The sequence below is a fragment of the Dryobates pubescens genome, chromosome 1, assembly GCF_014839835.1.
Source record: "Dryobates pubescens isolate bDryPub1 chromosome 1, bDryPub1.pri, whole genome shotgun sequence".
Taxonomy (NCBI): domain Eukaryota; kingdom Metazoa; phylum Chordata; class Aves; order Piciformes; family Picidae; genus Dryobates; species Dryobates pubescens.
This window is the reverse complement of record NC_071612.1, coordinates 50,942,079-50,964,344: the sequence shown is the minus strand read 5'-3', so window position 1 is coordinate 50,964,344 and position 22,266 is coordinate 50,942,079. Positions and strand designations below refer to the sequence as shown.

General features: G+C 36.7%; 1 protein-coding gene across 1 annotated transcript in view; it reads left to right on the top strand.

Moving 5' to 3' along the window:
* FSTL5 (follistatin like 5) overlaps positions 1-22,266 on the top strand; it is a 246,145-nt gene that overhangs the window by 39,929 nt on the left and 183,950 nt on the right. The gene's annotated exons all lie outside the window — the stretch shown is intronic.

Sequence of the window (22,266 nt, the reverse complement as noted above, 5' to 3'; positions counted from 1 at the left end):
TAGAAGATTTCACTGGTTCGAAAGAGTACTCATGCAGAGAGTGGGCTTTGGAATATACATGCGTGTGTGTGTGTGTATATACATGCTTAGTAGCTTAATGCTTTTTTTGGCTTAGCGTTGTGGTTCAGGGTGTGTTATTTTGGCCTTCTCTTTTATTATTCTTTACATTTCTTACTTGTTTTCATGTTGTGGTTTTTTTCCCCCCATGTCATTGCAAATTTGCAGACATAATTACTTTTTACTTAATTTGTAGCTTATAGCATATAAGCTGTTAAAAATATTTCTGCTGAAAATACTGATTGGCTTGGATGTAACAAGGCTAAATTAATGCTTCAGCATAAATTTACCCATGTAGTCAATGAGCAACTACTCTTCACTTGCAGTGTTTAAATGTAATGTTCTCTGCACGTGCTCTTGTGAAATTGATAACTTATCTTCTGGTTCTCAGGACAGGGTTCTAACAGTGTTACTTACACTATTCATAAGGGAGCTACTGTATAGGGTAAAAGGACAAAGCCACTTTCTGTTGTTCCTTAAATGTTCTGAAACTTTCAGAACCTATGTGGTCCTGAAGACAAATTCAGAAGACAAACACAGCTCATGTTAAACATTCCTACTCAGTGAAACTCTGGAGTCTCTGATGTGCTTCATACCTTCTGGTGATATCACTACTTAAGTATCTAATTTTTATCAAGAATTTCTTAAAGATTATGCATTTATTGCAGCAGAATTAAAGTCAAATACCTTTTGACTTCATTGCAATCAAGACATTAGTATAAAGTACCATTTGGTATCTTATATTATAAATGCTTAGTAATTTTTCATTTTCCTTCATTTACTGCTATAAAATAAATATGAATCCTATTCATGTTTTGATAACAATTTTGATACTATTTTGAAGTGGTTTTTTTCCTCCTTTTTTCTGACCCACTTGTTTTTTCCATTTGTTTCTTCTGCATCCAGCCACTAATTCAATTGCACCAAAACAGAAAACAGTACTCAAATGTGCCCTGTTCTGACACCATTCCATCTCTCTCTGATTTGTGATAATCTTTTTATTTCATTTATCAGTTACAGTTGTGCACACTGTTAGAGAAAAAGGCAATGCTACTTTATGTAAAACAGTACAGTAACATTTTACAATCCTAATGTATGGTGGCCAACTAACTCCCTTACACATCTAAGAATTTTTTCATGCGTGAAAATGATTATCACCAGCACAAATTGCAAACTTAATTAGTTTTATAACACGTCTTCAATATGAAAGAAACAGCAAGGGCAAACCAACACCACCTTAAAACCTTCCTAAATTTCACTTACTGGTTTAGAGTCACAATTTGACCATTCTTGGTTTTTTTCCAGAGTTAACTCTTGCATTTTAAAGAAATATGTTGGAGTGTATGTATTTTCAATAATATAAGTTTTGGTTTGCTTCTTTTGTCTTAAAAGAGGTAGACAAACCACAGATCACTTTTTAATCTAATTTGAATTAGCTCTGGAAGTTAGCTCTTGAGCACTGAAGACTTGATCTAAATTCAGAGACAATGCAACGTAATGAGGAAGTATACTTGGATCATTTAATATACATAATATAAACACTAGTGCAGTGCCTGTAGGCTGTGCGTTCATATGTCTCACAGGTAGTGAATATTCATTTAATTACACTAGCAACAGAAATCTAAAAATGTGAAAGGGATCACTTCCTGTGAAGCTTGTTAAGAAGAAATTTCCTTATTACCATCTAAACCTGAGTTACTTCCAACCTGGTTTATTCTATTCTAGTCTATACTTTCTGAATTCATTGTAAATACTGTAGAATGCTATTGATTATATATCAGGGACATATTTTCTCATATATTTCTCTTGCAAGCAATTTAAAAGACAATCAGAGCTTACATAACCTTCAACGTGCGTTCCACCCCCTCCCTCTCTACCAGTTATTGCTGTACTATATATCACTCAGATGTCAGTCGAAACAATTACAGTATTCATTTTTGCCTTACTCTTAGAACAGCAGGAGTTTGATGCATTTCATTATCTATTAAGGTCATGTTGTAGTTTACTCCAAGCACACTCTTTTCCCAGCACTTCAGACACCAGAACACGATTAACAGTGTCAGATCCTGTTAAAGTTTACATCATAACTGGAAGCAGATATTAAAGTGAAGTGCAAATTAAAGACTGCTAAAATGCCTGCCACTAACAATTAGGTGGGGCAGTATTAAATTTCTCATTTGTTTCCAAAGGTCAGATTAATAAAGCTGCATGGTACATTATCATAAAGGGTGGACCCAGCTGTCTGTTTTGATTTTGGTTAAACTTCTAGTCTTTCTAAGGAGACTTTATGAGGAATATGCATCCATTGTAACTAGCAGTTTAAGCGTGGATAATTTTTAGACCTTTTTCTGAAGCAATCCAAACCAAAGTTTGCTGTTGATCAGATTTCTACTTTTCAATAGGTGTATTAAAAATACACATATCCATATCTATTCCAACACAATTTAATGGAACTTTCTGGTTTAGGATTTTTATACCCCTCTTTCCTTTTTTTCTTGATTCAGAGCATTTTCAATAATCTTCTTAAAAGAAATAATGGATTCTTATTCCCAGAAGATGAACAGCAACAGTTTCTTGTTATTTTTCATATCTCTGTTATGCAGACAAAGTGTTATTTGTGAAGAATGTAGAGATCTTTAGGAGAAATGTTAGTTGTGTGGTTATCTAGAACAGATCCACAGACTCACAAATTCACAGATTGCATTGGGTTGGAAGGGGTCCTTGAAAGTCATGTTGTCCAACCCCCCTTCATTGAGGAGGGACACCTCCAACTAGATCAGGCTGCCCAGGGCTACATCGAATCTGATCTTGAATGTCGCCAGGGAAGAGGCCTCAATTACATTCCTGGGCAGCATGTTCCGTTATTTTACCATGCTTATTGTAAAGATCTTCCTCTTTATGTCCAATCTAAATCTACCCTGCTCAAGCATTGCCTCTCATCCTATCACTACAACCCTTTCTAAACAGTCCTTCATTTAGGTTCCCTTCAGGTATTGAAATGTAGCTATAAGGTCTCCCCAGAGCCTTCTCTTCTCCAGGCTGAACGTCACCAATTCTTTCAGTCTGGCTTCATAGGAGAGGTGCTCCTCCAGCCATAAGATGATCTTGGTGGCCCTCCTCTGGACCCACTCCAGCAGGTCCATGTCTCTCTTGTTTTGGAGGCCCCAGAGCTGGACACAATACTTCCAGGTGAGGTCTCACCAGAGCAGAGAAGAGGGGCAGAATCCCCTTCTCTAGACCTGCTGGCCTTTTGTCTTTTTGATGCAGCCCAGGATGCAATTTGCTTTCTGGGCTGCAAGCATGCATTGTTGACTCATGTTCAGCTTCTCGTCCACTAATACCCCAAGTATTACTTTTCAAGTACTTTTCTTCAGGGCTGACTTCAATTTCATCATCCACCAGCCTGTATTGATATCAATGATTGCCGTGTTATCTATTAATCTAATGCCATACTAATAATCTAGTACCCTGATATACAAATAAGCAAAATCCTATGGCTATTACACAAATGAATATTACAGATACATTCCCTATTAGTTTCTTTAAAAGTCTCTAGTGTTTCAAATATTTTTGAAAACAAACTCCAGGTTTGTGGCCGGGTATAGAGCAGTTCTTGTCTCCAGAAAATTGACAGTGGAGGTGATCCTCATTTGTGCATAACTTCTTTAGAAAATAATTTCAGCACAAAGGGACCAGGCTTCAAAATTAGGAAACTTTTATCTTTCAAAGGTGTGCTTTTTGGAGCATAGAGATGGTGGCTAACCATAGATATTCTGCAGATTAGAACTACAAGCAGTTTAACTATTAAAGATTTTAATTAATTTAAAATAGTGGATAGATAATTTATAGCTTAAAATTTGCTTCTGTTGTGTCCAATTAAAAACTATATTTATATTGCAGCTAGTTAAGTGATTAGTATGCTTTGATTATGAATGCAACTTATTACACTTTCTTCCTAATTATAAAACTTCTTGGAACTTTTTAAAATAGCTTTTTAAGGTTTGTTAAAATATCAAATTGGATTTAATCTTTCTTAAAAAAAACCAAAAAAAGTTGTGGGTTTTTTCTTTTCCCCCTTTGAATCCACATGAATTAACACAAATCACAGCAGCCTGTGAGGCAAAAGGAAATTTAGGATTTAGCAAGAAGTTTCCAGTAGAATTAGGAAGATATACATCTGCATACATTGAAGGAATTTATTATTTTTCAGTTTTATATAGAAAACAAAATTAAATATGATGGAATAAACATCTTGCTGTAATCATGAAACAACAAAGGAAAAAGAGGGGAGAAGTTGTTAACTGCATGATGACTTGAGGAACCAACATGTCATTAAAAAACATGTATTCATAACTTATCAAGGAATATTTCCATAGCACAGATAGAGAAAAAGATATTGTATATGTGAGTTGTTTAGGAGGAGGCTTGATGGGGTGCTTGGTTGCATGGTTTAGTTGATTAGATGGTGTTGGATTATGGATTGAACGCGATGATCTTGAAGGTCTCTTCCAACCTGGTTTATTGTATTCTATTCTATTAAACCTCATCTGAGCTATGTTTGAATGTTCATGTTTTGGACTAAACTGAATTTAATCTTGAACAGGTACAGAGAAGGATTATTGCAGTGATTAGGCATTTATTTGTAAATGAAAAAAAAAAAATCAGTTTGTTTTGACTAGCAAAACGGAGGCTTGAAAGTCTTTCGGTAAAAATGCTCAAAAAGAGTGAAAAGTTAGGTATATTATCATTATTTTAAATGACACAGTTCTTGCATGCAGCAAGACATTTCTCTATGTGCACATTATTCTTCTTCGCATGAGTTAGAATGATAGCTCCAGATTTAAAAATTACATGTGCAATTACATGCAAATGATAAAGGAGAAATGAAACCTGTTTCAGTAAGAATTTCTATGGTTCTGTGGAAGTAAGGAGGAGATTTGGTGCTTTGCCAGTAGAAAAAAATTTCTGAGTTCATGCAAAGTGATATGTTAATAAAAAAAAATAATAATTAAAAACTCAGGAAATTTCCTGACAGAGACAGTAGAAGTATCACAGTTTGTCCTTTAAATTGAAGCCAGACTTCCCCTATCTGGAAGTCTAATCTGAGATATTCTGTTTATAGTGCAAGGTAATATGCTTCATACTGGATATGTTAAAACCTTCTGTTACCTGTGTAAAGGTAACTATATTTGTGTAGCTGTGGACTGGCACATTTTCTCTAAAGCCTTCTTTTCCAGTGTCCTTCCCCTCTTGCTCCCCATGTTGTGTAAGACGATTCTGCGTCTCATACCAGTCATTCATACCTCTGATGATTTGACATAGCAGAAAGTAATTTGTATTCTCAAAAGACAACATATGTAAGGCTTTAAAATTCAACTTCTCTTGAATATCTGAGGGAAGGGTATGCCTTTGAACTTCTAAGCCTTTTTTTTTAGAGATCAAATATTTGATCTAATTTCTAGCTTTTTTCATAGTCATTGGACATGGAGCTTTCAGTTTCAGAATCCAAAAGGGAATGAACTTTGTGGGATAGACTACATGAAAACAGTTCAAATGAAACCTCAATTTAGATCATGATTTTTATCTGCATGTTGTTGGTCATTGGACCTGTATTTTCTTCACCTTGGAGGGTCTGATGAATGTTCAAGAAAGAATGGTGGTTTATTAATTAATATTCATTCAGATTGTCTGGTCTTTAAGATACCATCCTAAATCCCAATAGGATGAATTTCTACTGACTCTCAAACATTTTTTGATGTATATGATGTATAGATAATTGCCAGAAAGTTTGTTTTACAGAGTTGTAATAGTTGACAATAAGGTTTGCCAAATTTTGCCTTGTTCAGATATTGAAAGGATAGCCATACACTATCGGGGCAATAGTAGTTAACAAACTGTCATTTTTTATGATGCTGTGTGACTACAAGTGGAGGCATTTGGCTGTTTAGGCAACAGTTACTAGCAAAAAAATGTTTATTAGCATTTGCAAGCTGGGAGAGAAATGCAATAGGATAGATTATTTTCCATACACATATCAAAATTTTCTTACACAGGGATTGGTTAAAAGATAAATCCGTGGTTAGTGAAGTCCTCACTGATACGTGGTTAAACAGAGAGTTGACACAAATTGTTACACATCTAAATAACCATTCTATAATTGATTGCCTTTGTATCTGAAAAGCAAAGTGACAGTTGGATTCTCTCTTCTCTTCATGCTTGCTGCACTTTGTAGCATGTACAGTCTATTTGCATATATGGTGTACTGGCTACAAATTTTTGGTTTTCCAGCATTTAGCTTCCTGTCTGGACTTAGCGTAAGCAGAGGCTTAGATAGCTATGCTGGCAGGTTGTCAATACAAATATTCTAGATAATAAGGTTTGAATTGCTCTCTACTTAAATTGTGCACAAAGAACACAGATAAAATTGTGGATGCCGGCCCACTAAAAGTAATCAATCAAATCTGGATGTTTTAATCTCTTGAAACACCATAAAATCAATAATGGTCTTGATTGAATAGAGACATAAGAAAAAAAGATTTATTATGGTTAAAAAAATAAATGTGAAAACATTAATGCAAGAATTTTTCTTAGCTTTATAAAATCTTGCATAGTGATGGTTAAATGAAGGCTCTCATGAAGAAGGGAAGAATACAAAATTTTAGCAAATAGAAAGGTCTACAAAAATACCATTTGTATTATAACTACCAAGGTTCTAACTAGCTCACATTGATTCTTCCTCATAGAATGAAAAAGATACAATTTTGTGGTTCAACGTGCTCTGATATATATGAATAAGCTTCTAGAAATGCATGCGTATGCATTCACAGATGTACACAGATTTAAAATGTCAGGAGTGAGCTGTAAATGGATGCAGTTTTAGTTTTTGGGTTTTCTTTCTGCAAATTTAGCAGGAATTAAGATGTGTGAAGAGTGGCTCTAGGCTTCTACTTGCTCACAATGAGGAGTTACTAAGATTTGTAATATTTCAGTCAAAATGCAGTTTATCTTTAAACTTGTTGTTATAACTTTGTAAATGCAGTTTAATGTTGTATGTTGACATTAATTAAGAGCTTTAGGTAATTTTAATTTTTTTTTTCTTTGCTTTGGTACATAATTGAAACACTGGTTATCTTTAAAGCTGGTGAGGGATTTGGAGCACAAGCCCTGTGAGGAGAGGCTGGGGGAGTTGGGGTTGCTTAGCCTGGAGAAGAGGAGGCTCAGGGGAGACCTTATTGGTCTCTACAACTACCTGAAGGGAGGTTGTAGACAGGACGGGGCTGGTCTCTTCTCCCAGGCAACCAGCACCAGAACAAGAGGACACAGTCTCAAGCTGCACCAGGGGAGGTTTAGGCTGGATGTTAGGAAGAAGTTCTTCATAGAGAGAGTGATTGCCCATTGGAATGGGCTGCCTGGGGAAGTGGTAGAGTCATCATCACTGGAGGTGTTTAGGAGGAGACTTGATGGGGTGTTTGGTGCCATGGTTTAGTTGATTAGATGGTGTTGGTTGTTGGGTTGGACACGATGATCTCGACCTGGTATATGATTTCCAACCTGGTCTATTCTATTCTATTCTATTCTATTCTATTCTATTCTATTCTATTCTATTCTATTCTATTCTATTCTATTCTAAACAAGATTTCAAATGATAAGCACTTCTTCACATGTCTGTCTAATGTAATTCTAACCTTTGAAGGTATTTGCTGTTTCCTTGCTTAAATTTAAAACCTTCATTTCAGTGTAGAAAATCAATTAATGAGAAGCTTAAGTTAGATGCTTAAGGCAGTCAGTGCAAGTGTTTTCTGTATCTTACACTAGTAAAAGGGCAGACAGAATACAGGCTGAAACAAGTATGACACTCTTTCCATACAAAGTTCAGTAATGATGCTGAATGCATAAACTTGTCAATGTGGTAAAGATATCTTCAAATTATATTTTGGTATAAATGCTGGCAATAACATAAGTAACATTGCACATTGCTGGTTGTTATTTAAACTGTTCATAAATTTGAAATAGACCTGGATGGACAGAGACTAAGCACCCTGGTCTGACCTCACCTGACCCTGTACTGAGCAGAAGGATGGACTAAAGACCACTCAAGGTCCCTTTCAACCTGAATTACTTATGATGCCTGATTATCTTTTTCTATGCATTAATAATTTTGCTTAAAAATATGAGTAGTTTGACAGAGACCACTCTAAACATTAATGATGCAAAGGAAAATCTTACAAAACTACTCAATAACAAATTATTTTTGCAGGCATATAAGTTTTGATGTTGTTGAAAAAGCACATCAGCAATTTGTAGCAGCAAATGTTTGACAATATCAAGTACAAGTTTTGAAAGTGACTTATCACACATTGAATGGCTATATTATTAGAACCCCTTTCAGATCTCTGCAGTAGCAGTCCAAGTATTTGCTTAAAAATAATCCAGTATAAAGAAAAACTGTTATTGAAATGTGCCATTTTATTCTCTTGCGGGAGGTGCTCAGGTTGCCCTTATGTAACAGTAAAAACAATGTTGTGACATATGGCAAAGATGACTTCTATCACTAACAGGCTTTTTAGGTTTTATGTGGTGCCCTTAATACAAACCCCAATGATAGAGTAGTTTCTGCTCCAGAAATCTGGGAATTTTCTTGTTTCCCTTATTTTATGACATGATTTTATGATTTTGTGTTTTGCTGTTGTAAGAAGGTAATAAAAAAATAATATTTAACAAAGACAACCAATCAAGCAAAAAGACCCACACCTTATCATCTCCATATCTTGTGTAAATGGTTTTCCCCTATGTGCCTCCATAGAAGCATTGTCAAGTAAAGTAAGTTAGTGGAAGATGGAGTTAAGGATTTGCCATACCCTTATAGTAATGTAGAGTAGACAGGAGTAAAATTTTCCAGAGGCACAGCAATGAAACCATTTGTGTCTCAAAGGGTTCACTCACAGATATTTCAACAGTGTAGGCGTTGTTTCTTTAAAATACCTTTCTGTCTGCTTTCTCTTTACTGTTGAAGAAAAGAATGTGGCATACTGCAATGTATACAGAATCAGTAGTGAGGACTGAAACAGTAAGAATTCCTTTGATGGAAATTGTATCACATGCAATTCAAATTTCTGATGGCAGATGTTGCTGTGATGAATAAAAAGATCCCAAAAACTTATTCAGAAAATGTTTCAAACTCTTCAAGATTTCCTTGTAGTGTCTCTTTACTTTCTGCTAGTTCCCACTAAAAAATGTGTAGAAAGAGATTATCTCTATCCAGAGTAGAAATGAGAGCATAGGGGAAAAAATAAAAAATTTGTGAACCTTTGAAAGGCTTTAAGTGTATATTTTTAAAACTTACCATTCCATATACTGTAAGTGTAATAAAAATAGCAGGCAATCCTGAGCCTTTTCCCATCCATGTCTCTATTCCCATCCCAATGTGTAGTGTTGTATTAGGCAAGTTTTGGAAATGTGACACGGTTCAGGTTTAAAACATATCAGTGGAAGTACAGAGTAGTATAGATAGTTTTCATTTTAAGTTTCTGGGAGGACTTAAAGCTTGGGAGGCTTTTTGGTAAAGCATGTCACCAAAATGTGACCATCTGTGTGACTCTATACACTCTGGATCAGTGCTCTTTAAAACATTAACATTTTCATGTGTGTATATTCTAATATAGTGTCTGGGCATACTGGTGTTTGAACATGTGAGTGTGTGACCTGTTATGACCCTCTTTCCTTCCTTGTTAAGAAAAAAAAAAGAAGTCTTTTTATGTGCCCGCTTATCTTTATAAGCAGTCAGTTGCAAATGACATTTCTTCCTTTCCTTGCCTCTCCAAAGAGATAGTATAAGACATGAAGCCTGTTTATTTTCTTTCAAGCTTTTCTGTACTGACTGAGACTGCCCTTTTCAACATACCTACTTTATTCTTCCAGTTGTGGAAAATGCTTAAAGGTTAGGGGAATCAAATGAAAGCAAGCTACATGCTAGCCATACAGAGCATGTAGGTCAGTACTGTTTCCCATGCTGGAATTACAGTGTCCCATCAGAAACTTTAGCAATCTGATTTAGTTGCTATCAAAAAAGTCAATATTTGCATTTTGTTGAATATGCATGCTCACTGGTATTTGGAAAGAGGGCCATTTGGTATCTGTGCTTGTATGACTGTCTTGTTTGCATTCACAAGACACAATCTGCAAATCCTCTAATGATTCAAAGACAATGCCATATGGAGTTATTTCATTATTAGGATTAATTTTGTGCTATTCTGAATTAAACAGGCTTAGAAGTTGATGTTCTTTAATTTCAGCTAGGGCACCAAAAGGACAACTTGAAGAAAAATATCGAAAAATGCTTTCATTCATAGAATGTTAATTGTACACAGAGAAGCTATTTTAGTCCATGGTGTGTTTGTGTCTCCTCTTTTCAAGAACTTGAGTCTCACTTGATACTGAAAAATGTTTACCTGCAAACCACAGTGCAAAATAGATTACTGATTTTTAAATGATCTAAAAATTAGCTAATCAATGGAATTTTAATGAAAAGTAATTTGAATATGATGATTTTGTAACTCGTATGCAATCATGTTTTGCAGGCTATAGAACCAAAAATTGTTCTGCATGAGCAGAATCTTAGATACATATATTGAGCTTGATTGACTTCAGTGGGATTCTGCAGATGTGCTGCATTCAGACTGCGGACAAAGGCTTAAATCAGAACATGTTGTTTTGAAATCTTTCATAACTCAGAAAAAACCTTATCAACAATATTTTCAAGGATCCATGACGGTATCTTAGCAATACGTTTACTAAATTGCTCCCTTATGCTTTGGAAAATATTGTATGGAGATCACTCATTTAAAAAATTGTAGCTTTCAAACTGATTCAATTCATGAAAATTATCTAGATTTCCAGATACTAGTGATACAGACTACCATAAGGCATTATGAAGTCACTTGGCGAAGTTCTGTATTCATTGGTTAAGTTGAGGTAGAAAAGATAGTCAAAAATAGGGCCAAAATAAGCCTGTCATCTTCCAGCAATGGATGGAAACAATGCATTTTAAAGTTTTATTTGGAAATTAATTTCTGTGTGTTACACATAATTTTTGACCAACCAATTTAATCATGCCTCTTGTTATGCAAGATGGCATCTGTAGAAGATGGAACTGGCCATTACAGTGTTCAAGGAAGTGTTTCAAGATACTAAGAGGGAGATTTCGACAGTTTTCTGGCACCATTCTCAAAGTAAGAGAGAAAATGTGGACACCAGTGAGCCAACTTGGCTATTTGTGCCTTAATTTTAACTCAGTGTTTGTTGCAGTGTTTGTGAGCCTCTAGTAAGCTTTACACTACATGAATCATGTAATGCATACAAAGAAACAGACTCCTAACTTTTTACTTTGTCTTGAATGTTTCATAACTTGAGATGGTAATGCTGAGTAATGTTAGATTTTCCACTAAACTGGAAGACAGAGGGGAAAGGTTTTCTAGAATTCAGTGAACAGGCAATTGTAGGAGCCGAATATATTGTTTTGAAACAAAAGTAAAAGACTGCAGTTTATCAGCCATGAAATAGGGCAGCAGAAGCTGTGAGGATAACATTCAATTTAAAGCTGTCTATAGGATCAATGTCCTGTAATATGAAGGAGTGCTCATGTCATGTTAATATCTGGCTTTGTCAAATTTATGGTGCATAACTGTAATCCACCCAACTACTGAAAATAACCTTTAATTTCACTATCTGTATGCCCCCTCTTATTAGTGGTTCTTTTTTCCCAAGAGCTCTGTGAGAAAAGGTAAGTCTTTCAGAAGCAGGAACTGTGTGTTGCATCAAGTGAATTTGTTAGAGCCATGCCTATTGAGTCTGTGAGTCTGCGCAGTCTTTCTACGTAGATATGTAATGTAGTCAGAAGTTTGAAATACATGTTGTATTTACTTAAATGCCAATAGGGAGTTCTGAAATTTGCTCATGTCATGTGTAAAACAGCTATTGAAAGCCAGTTTCAGAATGGAAAAATTAGAAACACTTTAGGTGTGTTGAATACATCCATTCAGCCTTTCAGAGCACATAAAAATGCCTTACTTTTGGTATATTCCTTTTCCTTGATAGTTTCTCACTACTAAATATTCCATAATTTTGTCTTTTTAGTTTTTATGTGGGTTTTCAATTGGCTGGTTTGGATTTGTTTTCCTAAGAAAAGAACATCTTTCTCCCTTTTTTGTTCACGTTTTGTTTTGGCACGTGTTTGCTGGAGTAAGAATGAATGTCATCTTGACAAATATCAAACTGACTCTTTGGCTGTTGGGCCAAAATGTTTGGGTAGCCCTATATTAAACAAATAAGCACCATATGATAAATAATGGAGCAGTCATTTTAGTCTACTAAATAATGAAATTCATATAATGAAAAAATACACCGTTCCATTTTATGTCATCTGAAAAATTGATAACATTTCTGGGTTTTACATTATTCAGATAACAGAAAATGTGCAATACATTTGGATTTGTTCTGCTCCTTCCCTTCAGTGATACAACTACAAGGCTTACCAGAATGCATATCATCTAGACAGGGGGTTTCTCTGAGGCAAGAGCATGCCAGGAGAGACTGGCCAGGAGCCAATAGCTCTTGTGGAAGATGCTGATGAAGTCTAGATGGGTCCAGGGTAATGGCAGGCACATGCACACCTGTAGAAAGTGTAGAAAGTGGCCTGGGAAAGCCAGCAACCAGAGATGGCAATCAGGGCATCGTGCAGCCGCTCGCACAGGACAGGCACAGAAGCTCTGCCAGCTCCACCAGCTAAGAATGGTTTCCACCTGGTAGAAAACCATGGTCTTACTAAGTTCTTCACTCACCATAGTTAATGCAGCTGCCCAGACAGATCTGGTGAGAACATGCAACCAACCAGATGCCACGCTGCAGGGTGTCCTTGGATGGCAGTAGTGAGCCAAAACTGCTTCCATAAGGAAAAGAAGACAGGTTATTGTCTTCTGCTGAAGGAAGGAGGGTTGAAGTTTCCCCCCACCATTAACTTTGCCAGACCAACTCAGTTAGAAGCAAATGAAGCTGTATTTACAAGCAAAATGTACACTCTGCCATGGAATGCAATGAATATGTGCAAAATATACAGTATTTACAATATTCTACAGATACTTACAATTAGCAAACAACAAAAAATCTCCTGTGGTCAGAGACCAGGGAAGCTGTTCCACTGCCCCCCCACCCCTCCACCCCGTCCCACAGAAAGAAATAGTGGGTTGGACTTAACTAACCAATTCAGCCAAGGCCAGCCAACAAGAGGGTTAATCTCTTCTGAGTGAAGCAAAACAGCTGAGATCAGAAAAGAAGAGACAGTTGTTTAGGTACAATTCATCTTATACTAGATATTTATCCAGTGAATTTGTTTTAGAATAATGTTTTGCTTTCCTTTTCACACCCAATAGTGATTTATTCATATTTTTCTACTTTTCTGCTCAAAATCTGTAACTAAATTTTAAAAGCATAGCCCAAAACCACCACAATGTCATCTTGTGCAACCTGCTCTAGGTGAACCTGCTTTAGCAGGGGAGTTGGACTAGATGATCTCTAGAGGTCCCTTCCAACCCCTATCAGTCTGTGATTCTGTGAAGAGAAGGTCCAATGTGCAGACCCAGCTGAGTGAAGTTTTTCAGGAAGGGTGAACTCAAAATATTAAAATATTAGACTTATGTCAAAGTATAGCAGCTTGTGGTTTGTTTGTGTGTGTGATGTTTGCAGATCTTTGGGCCACATACAGAAAGTGACTGTCAGCAGGTCCATGTTCAAGTAGAAGCCAGTGACAAGTGGAGTCACTCAGGGATCAGTACTGGGACCAGTCTTGTTTAACATCTTCATCAGCACATAGACAGTGGCATTGAGTGCACCCTCAGCAAGTTTGCTGACAACACCAAGCTGTGTGGTGTGGCTGACACACTGGAGAGAAGGGATGCCATCCAGAGCGACCTTGACAGGCTGGAGAGGTGGGCCCATGACAATCTCATGAGGTTCAACAAGACCAAGCACAGGGTTCTGCATCTGGATTGGAGCAATCCCAGGCACTGATGTAGTCTGGGCAGTGACTGGCTTGAGAGCAGGCCTGAAGAAAAGGACTTGGAGGAGCTGGATGAGAAGCTCAATGCAAGTTGCCATTGGGCACTTGCGGCCCAGAAAGCCAATCACATGCTGGGCTGCATCAAGAGAAGCATAGCCAGCAGGTCAAGGGAGGTGATTCACCCCCTCTACATGGCTCTGGTGAGACCCCACCTAGACTTCTATCTTGATGAAGGCATTTCTAGTTTGACACTCTTATTTGACCCAGATGGACATGGTGGAAATACCTAATTACAACAGAAAATGCCTGCACGATTATTAAACATATATTGCAATGAAAATGCATGTGAATGGCTAAAGGTTTTATTATTTGGTGACAAAATTTATAAGTTTGGTTGGGAATCACTAATTTTCACTTGAAAGAATTGTTGGGAATTTAGGAGGGTGGACAACAGACACCAAAAAAGCTTGGGTAGTCAAGATTACATGCTTAAGGTAAGGTATTTTTTCACTGAATCAAGTGTGTAATCTGCAAGAACATTTACGAAAGAAAAGCTAGACTTATGTCAGTGTGCAGGAAGACTGTATTTGTGCCATGTGTATTCTTATGACAAACAGCCTTCAACTTGAAGAAACCAATCTCACGTGTTTTTATTTTTTATTTCAATAGTAGAAATCTACTTCAATATTTCTGTTGTTCTGCGATACGGCACTGTATCATAAAGAGACAATTTTTTGTGTTTCCCCAAACAATCTACAGTTAAAATTGGAATTCTACCTGGGAGTTAATGAGTATACACTCACGCAGATCCCAGATCTATTTCTGATGGGAACTTCTCTATAACAATCAGGCAACAACAGCTTGTATCAGCTTCTCTCTTTCAGAGTCTAGTTCTGTATATAAAGTGTGCATATATGTGTGTGTATATATATATAAACCAGCAAAAAAGCTAGCAATCAGGGAAGAAAAATTGAAGGTGAAAAGAGTGCTTCTAGCAACAGTCATGACATAGAATCAAAGCAGTGCCAAGAACTTAATAATAAGGCACTTGTATTTTGAATGTTTGTGTTTCTTCTCAGGTGTTGTATATTGTTACTGCATTCTTAACAATTTATCAGTATGTTCTTGGCTTTAGACATATGGCTATAGGAATTGAAGAACAATTATTTTCAGAAGACATTTGTGGCATATGTTTGATTAGCAAATATGGACCCTATTGGTTCAATTGACATTGGTTGAACTAAGTTATCTGTACACTTGGAAACCCAGAATAACGCTATCATTTGAATTAGCCATTAGGGTTTAGAGACGATAGAGACTGGACAGGTGGGCAGAGTCCAATGGAATGGCATTTAACAAGTCTAAGTGCCAGGTGCTGCACCTTGGCCACGGCAACCCCATTCAGAGCTACAGGCTGGGGTCAGAGTGGCTGGAGAGCTGCCAAACAGAGATTGACCTGGGGGTGCTGATTGACAGCAGCCTAAACATGAGCCAGCAGTGTGCCCAGGTGGCCAAGAGGGCCAATGGCATCCTGGCCTGCATTAGGAATAGTGTGGCCAGCAGGAGCAGGGAAGTCATTGTGCCCCTGTACTCTGCACTGGTTAGGCCACACCTTGAGTCCTGTGTCCAGTTCTGGGCCCCTCAGTTTAAGAAGGACATCGAGACACTTGAACGTGTCCAGAAAAGGGCAACAAGGCTGGTGAGAGGCCTTGAGCACAAGCCCTATGAGGAGAGGCTGAGGGAGCTGGGATTGTTTAGCCTGGAGAAGAGGAGGCTCAGGGGTGACCTCATTGCCCTCTACAACTACCTGAAAGGTGGTTGTAGCCAGGAAGGGGTTGGTCTCTTCTCCCAGGCAACCGGAACCAGAACAAGGCGACACAGTCTCAGACTGCGCCAGGGGAGATTTAGACTCAAGGTGAGGAGAAAGTTCTTCACTGAGCGAGTCGTTCGTCATTGGAATGGGCTGCCCAGGAAGGTGGTGGAGTCGCCGTCCCTGGAGGTGTTCAAGAGGGGATTGGACGTGGCACTTGGTGCCATGGTCTAGTCATGAAGTCTGTGGAGACAGGTTGGACTTGATGATCCTTGGGGTCTCTTCCAACCTCGGTGATCCTGTGATACTGTGAAATCCAACAAAAGTCATCAGAACTCATGCTTAAGGTATAATACCTTACATGTATTCAAAGAACTTAGTATTAACATGGCTTAATGATGCCTTCTGGCTGATTCATATTCAATGAAGTTTTACTATTGTAAACCAACTTTACAAAAAGTCATCCAGTATCAGTCTGCATATGGTGCAATTGTAATAACACCCTATTTTTTATGAAGAATCTGTATTCTTCTGTGGTGTTAACAGGTATTTTGTATGAGCACTTCTGTGCAGTGACAGGTACCGTGGTGCAGTATTTTGTGGGAGAATTAGATCATTAAGATTCCTCCTTGCCTTTACTAGAATTCAACAAATTAATATAAAAATTGTCTTGGGCTAGGGGAGGATTTCCCCCCCCAGTTTTAAATGAGCTTAACTTGGGGGGAACAGCAGGGAACATTCAGAAGATATGATAATTTAAGGCTGGAGGAGTAAAAATGCAGGGGAAAAAAAAGTACTAGGTTCTGGACTTTAGGAGTAAAGGAACAAAATTCTGTTCTAAAGTATCACAAGTGACAGCAGAGAAGAGAGATGTGCATGTGTGTTAGTACAGAATGAGCAGTATTCATCATTTTCATTTTCTGAAATGACACTAGAAAGAATACTCATTTCACTGCAAGAGGATGGAAGAGATGAGGTCACTGAACATATTATGATTTCTGTACTGTGTTATTTTATACAGTTAAAGCTTAACCCTAGGTGTACTCTCTATAAAGAAGCTTTATACTACTGAGTACCATTATGGTGAACAGTATTAAGGGAAAGCAAGCTTTGAAGGGAACAGGAATTGCTTTTCAGTACAAAAACTGACTGCACTATTTCAGAGATACTGGAAGAAAACTTTCTCAGTATGGGGAAAATAAAAAATACACTCAAGCTTGGACACATTTTCAACTGAAGGTGCAAGGGTTTTTTTGTTTCAGAAATATATAAAAATTCCATGGTAAGTGTGAATTGAGACTTCTCAGAATTTATTGTAATATGTTCAGAGCTGGACGGGCTTTTTATACTTAGTAAATCCTATTGCCTTCAAATATTTTAAATGTTAGTTGCTTTAGTATGCTGAGACCTTAGCAAAAATCAGAGTAGTGTCTATCACAGTCTAAACCCCTTTACCTGGTCACTTTTTCCAAGTGAGTGTCTTCCTTTGGGGATCTTCTTTAACGCACATTTATATTTTCTAACAAAAATGTATATAACTGAAAAACATTAAGCAGTTCTGGCAAAAACAGGGTTTTTCAGTGAGCTTCATTCAATATGACTGCTATTCTCTCAGTATCCTTGGCACCCAAATGCTTACTAGTGCATTTTAAACTCTTTTTCTACCCTGAAGTGTGTTGAATAGTAGCAAAGCAACTGAGATGACTTTCAGTCTATTATGTAATTTTATTACGTGTTGGAAAACATATGAGAGTTGAAAATGTGAAGTGTTCTAACATAAAACTGTGTTTATACTTATTTATTCATCAGGATGTTTTATTCTTTTTTAAGTTAGGTTCTTTTTGCTTTTATAAAGTACTTAACAAAAGCATTAAAGACCATCATATTTTTCCCAGTATTTTTCTATCAGAATCCTATGAAAAGTAAGAACTGATTTTTGAACTCAGAGTTTTAAGTATTCCTTCATGGTGTTAAGTGCACCATATTTCTTCAGTGCAAGTTCAATTTTGATTTTGTGGAATCACACTCAATATTTTAGACTAGATAAGAATCCTAATAAGCACAGTATGAGAACAACTGTAGTACAGTAGCATGGTATTTACCTGACAGGTCAACTTTCTCTAATGAAATGTTTATCTTTGAAATTAAAAGATGTACTTTAGCCTTTTTAAATAACATATTGAATTCTTCCACACCTTTTAAGATTATTTTCTGTTAAACCATTTTCTTCTTCTCATTTTTACATGTTTAATAGATGCTTATCGTATTAGTAATTATTCTATAATTAACCTCTTGTGCACGTAATTAGGAATAAGGCTAGCTACTGTGTATGATAGATCATGGCAAAAGAATCTAGGCCCATAGCAATACCTGCTAGATAATTTTCAATTATTTTACTTTGGTTTCAGCCTTCAAATATTAATACCTTGTGGCATATTACTCTCTTGAAGGCAACAAAAAGACACTATTACTTCAAGACTGGATTTGTCTGTCAAATACGCCAACTAATGAAAATCATAGAATCAATAAGGTTGGAAAAGACCTCAAAGTCCAACCTGTCACCACAGACCTCATGACTACTAAACCATGGCACCAAGTGCCTCATCCAATCCCCTCTTGAACACCTCTGGGGATGGTGACTCCACCACCTCCCTGGGCAGCCCATTCCAATGGCTAACAGTGCTCTCTGTGAAGAACTTTCTCCTCACCTCCAGCCTAAACTTCCCCTGGTGCAGCTTGAGACTGTGTCCCCTTGTTCTGGTGCTGATTGACTGGGAGAAGAGACCAACCCCCTCCTGGATACAACCTCCCTTCAGGTAGTTGTAAACAGCAAGAAGGTCTCCCCTGAGCCTCCTCTTCTGCAGGCGAAACAATCCCAGCTCCCTCAGCCACCTCGTAGGGCTTATGCTCAAGGCCTCTCACCAGCCTTGTTGCCCTTCTCTGGACACGTTCAAGAGTCTCAATGACCTTCTTAAATTGAGGGGGCCAGAACTGGACAAAGAGTTTGGTTTAAAGAAGAATCCAGGTGAATATGTCAAGTATTGACAAAAAGACCTTTATTTAACAATGAGGAGTGGACCCTACTGTGTGCAAGTAGAAATTTTGTATTACTATGGTTTTCTTTTTTCAATGATAAAATAGCAATTAAACTTGTTTGCTAGCTTTGTTACATTACAAGTATACAGCAGCATTTTATATCCAAGCACAAAGTGCTGGACTTCAGGACTGTTTAATCAAAATTTTGAAAATACTTTAAATCATCTATTTAATGACAGAAGTACTAGATTTGTTTGAAGTGCCCTTTGATATGCCCAGGACTCCATTTGTGTTTTGAAATGATGATTCAATTACAGTATTGTTTTTTTAAAATCAAAGTTTCAATGCTATACATGAAAGTAGGTTGGGTCTGCAGCAGAAGACATGCAGTAGTCAGTGCACCCTCCTTATGCACAGTCCTGGTATGTCACATAAGAGAGTATATGAGCAATGGCACCTTCCCCCCATATTTTTGTCCCTTTTTTAGTAACAAGGATCCTTGTTTATGCAAACTCTGCTCACTATATTCTTGAAGGGGATCTTTGTGTTCTCTGTCTTGACAGTTGCCTAAGGTCTTAGGAGAAAAAGGAAGCTCACTATTTAATGATCAATATTTTCTTTAACTGGGGTCAGTTGTTGACAGCAGTTGTTTTGTAGTTTTAACTTTTGATCCTTCTAAAATACTCTACTTAAAAAAGAAACAGAGTTGTAGATTGCACCTTGACCATGTTAATAATGTTTTATAATGGAGTTTTTAAAGAAGAAATTTATACAGGCTAAAAGAGCTGCCTGACACAGATATTCACGTTAAATAAGTTTGACTAAGCAAAAAGGTGTAGATGTTTGCAAATTGAGATTCTCAGAAAGAGGGGAGTTTACTTGCTCTCATTGGAAAAAAGGAGGAGATAAAGAAAAGAAGCTTTTTGGAGGGAAGGAACAGCAAATGCTTGACTGGAACATTTTTTTTTCCCCCCCACACAAAGAGCTGCAGCCTGAGAATCCCAGGAGTAGAAGGGATTTATTTTTTAGTTTTTTTACTGTTTGGTGGTTGTGTGTATTTGTTTGTTTGTTTGTTGTTTTACTCTGCTTCACTTCCATTTTACTTTCCAGAAAGAATAGCAGTGTTAGGGAAAGCAATCAAAGAGTTCCAAGATAACACCTCTCTCTCACAAAGAACACAACTGTCCTTTGTTCTTCATGCATCCCTGTTTACACACAAGCTGTGTAAGTGATATTACAGTGTCCTTGACAAACAGCTGTCAATAACAGCTCTTATTATCTCGCGTCTTACTTTCTTATTTTGTTTTTCATTCTTCAGAATTACATTCATTACTATATTTTTTGTACTAAGAATATAGTAGGGCATCTCAGTATTTACTAAATTCAGTTGTGTAATAGCTTGGAACTCACAGTTTATGAGCTAGTTGGATATGTATACTAATACAGGGTTATAGGGTTATTTGCCTAGTGATAGCTGTTACTGGGCTTACTCATAAAATGCATTTTTCAGTTCATCCACAGGTTTTGTTGATGCTTATTTTTGAAAGACTGTGTTGGCATTAGAATTAAAATAAATCTAGTTTTTAATGCTATTTGAGTTGATTTTATGAGTTGTTATGTAAGATGTGTTATTTAATTGTGTGTTATTTCATGCATACTTGTAATACTGTCTTTTTTTTAAGACTAGATTTCACTTTACAGGAGATTTCATTGCATTTAATGTCATAGTTGTATTTAACCCTTGAATCATCCTGGCCTCTGGATTGTGGCTGTTCTACTGTTTTCTACTTCACCTTTGGATTTATAGACCTTATTATTTCCTCTCATTTGTTCACATACTTGCAACATTTCACGTTTCTTCTTTGTTGTGGTTTGGGTTGTGTGGGGTTTTTTTGTTTTGTGGTTTTGTTTGTTTTTTTCATTGACCACAGGAAAGCTACATTTTCAATTAGATTGTTTCAGAATGCTTCAACAGCAACAGAAAAAATAAATACTGAAGGTTTTCTAGATAACTCTTGATTTTCTAATGTTCCTCTTATTCTAGGGGGAATGTAGAAATTATAGTCTTGTCTCACTTGAGGGAATTCATCTTGCTCACAAAATTTCATAATCTCAAGAACCAATTTCTACTGCTATTCTCCAAGTATATTATGATTACTTTTTTTCTGCCTGGAATAGAAACTCAGGCTGTTCGAGACGCAGAATTTACACCTTACCAAATTAGCACAAAATTGGATTCTCTTGGAAAATATTAGCAAACTTAGGACAGGTCAGAAACATAACCATATAAAATAAGGCTCTTATGGAAAAGTAATAAACAAATACACACACCCTTGCATTGCTTTACATTACAAAATTAAATGTTGGGGTTTGGTACTGAAGAGGATAGTCTGTAGTTCAACAGAAGGCTTCTGTGTTTTATTCTTTTGGGCAGAACAGTTGCTTTATTTAGTGTACTCATTTTCTTCAAATAATATGAAGCTGAATTATTTTTCACATGACCACTGAATGCTTAATTCAAATACACCCAGAACCTCTGAATATCACAAGCCAAAGTGTAGAGCTCAGTAGGATTCTGACACTATTTAAAATAACTTGTTATTGAAAGCAAGTCATGGTGAATGTGTAGATTAACACATTGAAGATCGTAACACACACATGTTATTCTATATGCTTGGGCTGAACCAAATAAACAAAATGACCCAGAAGTTTTACTGTTCCTGTGTTTTATGTATTTGGAGCTAAAAGTCACCTATTTAAGGTGTTTTTTTCCTGTGTTCATATCTTCCATCAAATTTAAGGTCATTCATGACAAAGTGGTTTTTCTAAGCATTATACTGACTACTTTTTTTAAGCTATCCCCACAAAAGCTGCAGTGCAGTGCTCAACTGCAGTGAAGATAGTTCCTCCATCCAACAAATCAGAATAATGCAAATAAATTTAAGGTATCCAGAATTATTTTGAGGTAAATTCAGAAGTAAGAAATAGGAGTATGACTTTTGCTGTTGATCATTAGATTCTAGGCACTGAATTGATAATTGGGGAAAAAAAAATTTCAACTGCTGTTTCTTGTGAGGTGTTTCACCTTAAAAAAAGTATGTTAGATACTGTTGTGAGATTGCATGTTACTTTGCAATCAAAAGCACTAAACACTGAGCAACTGTCAAAATTGATTTTTCCTTTTTTATTAAAATACAGTACTAACAAATAACAATTTGTTATTTGCATGTGTATTTATATGTGTTCAGTATGAACTTAGCTCACACTTAATACTATTTTATAAAATCTGCTATTCACCACCTATGAAATTCAT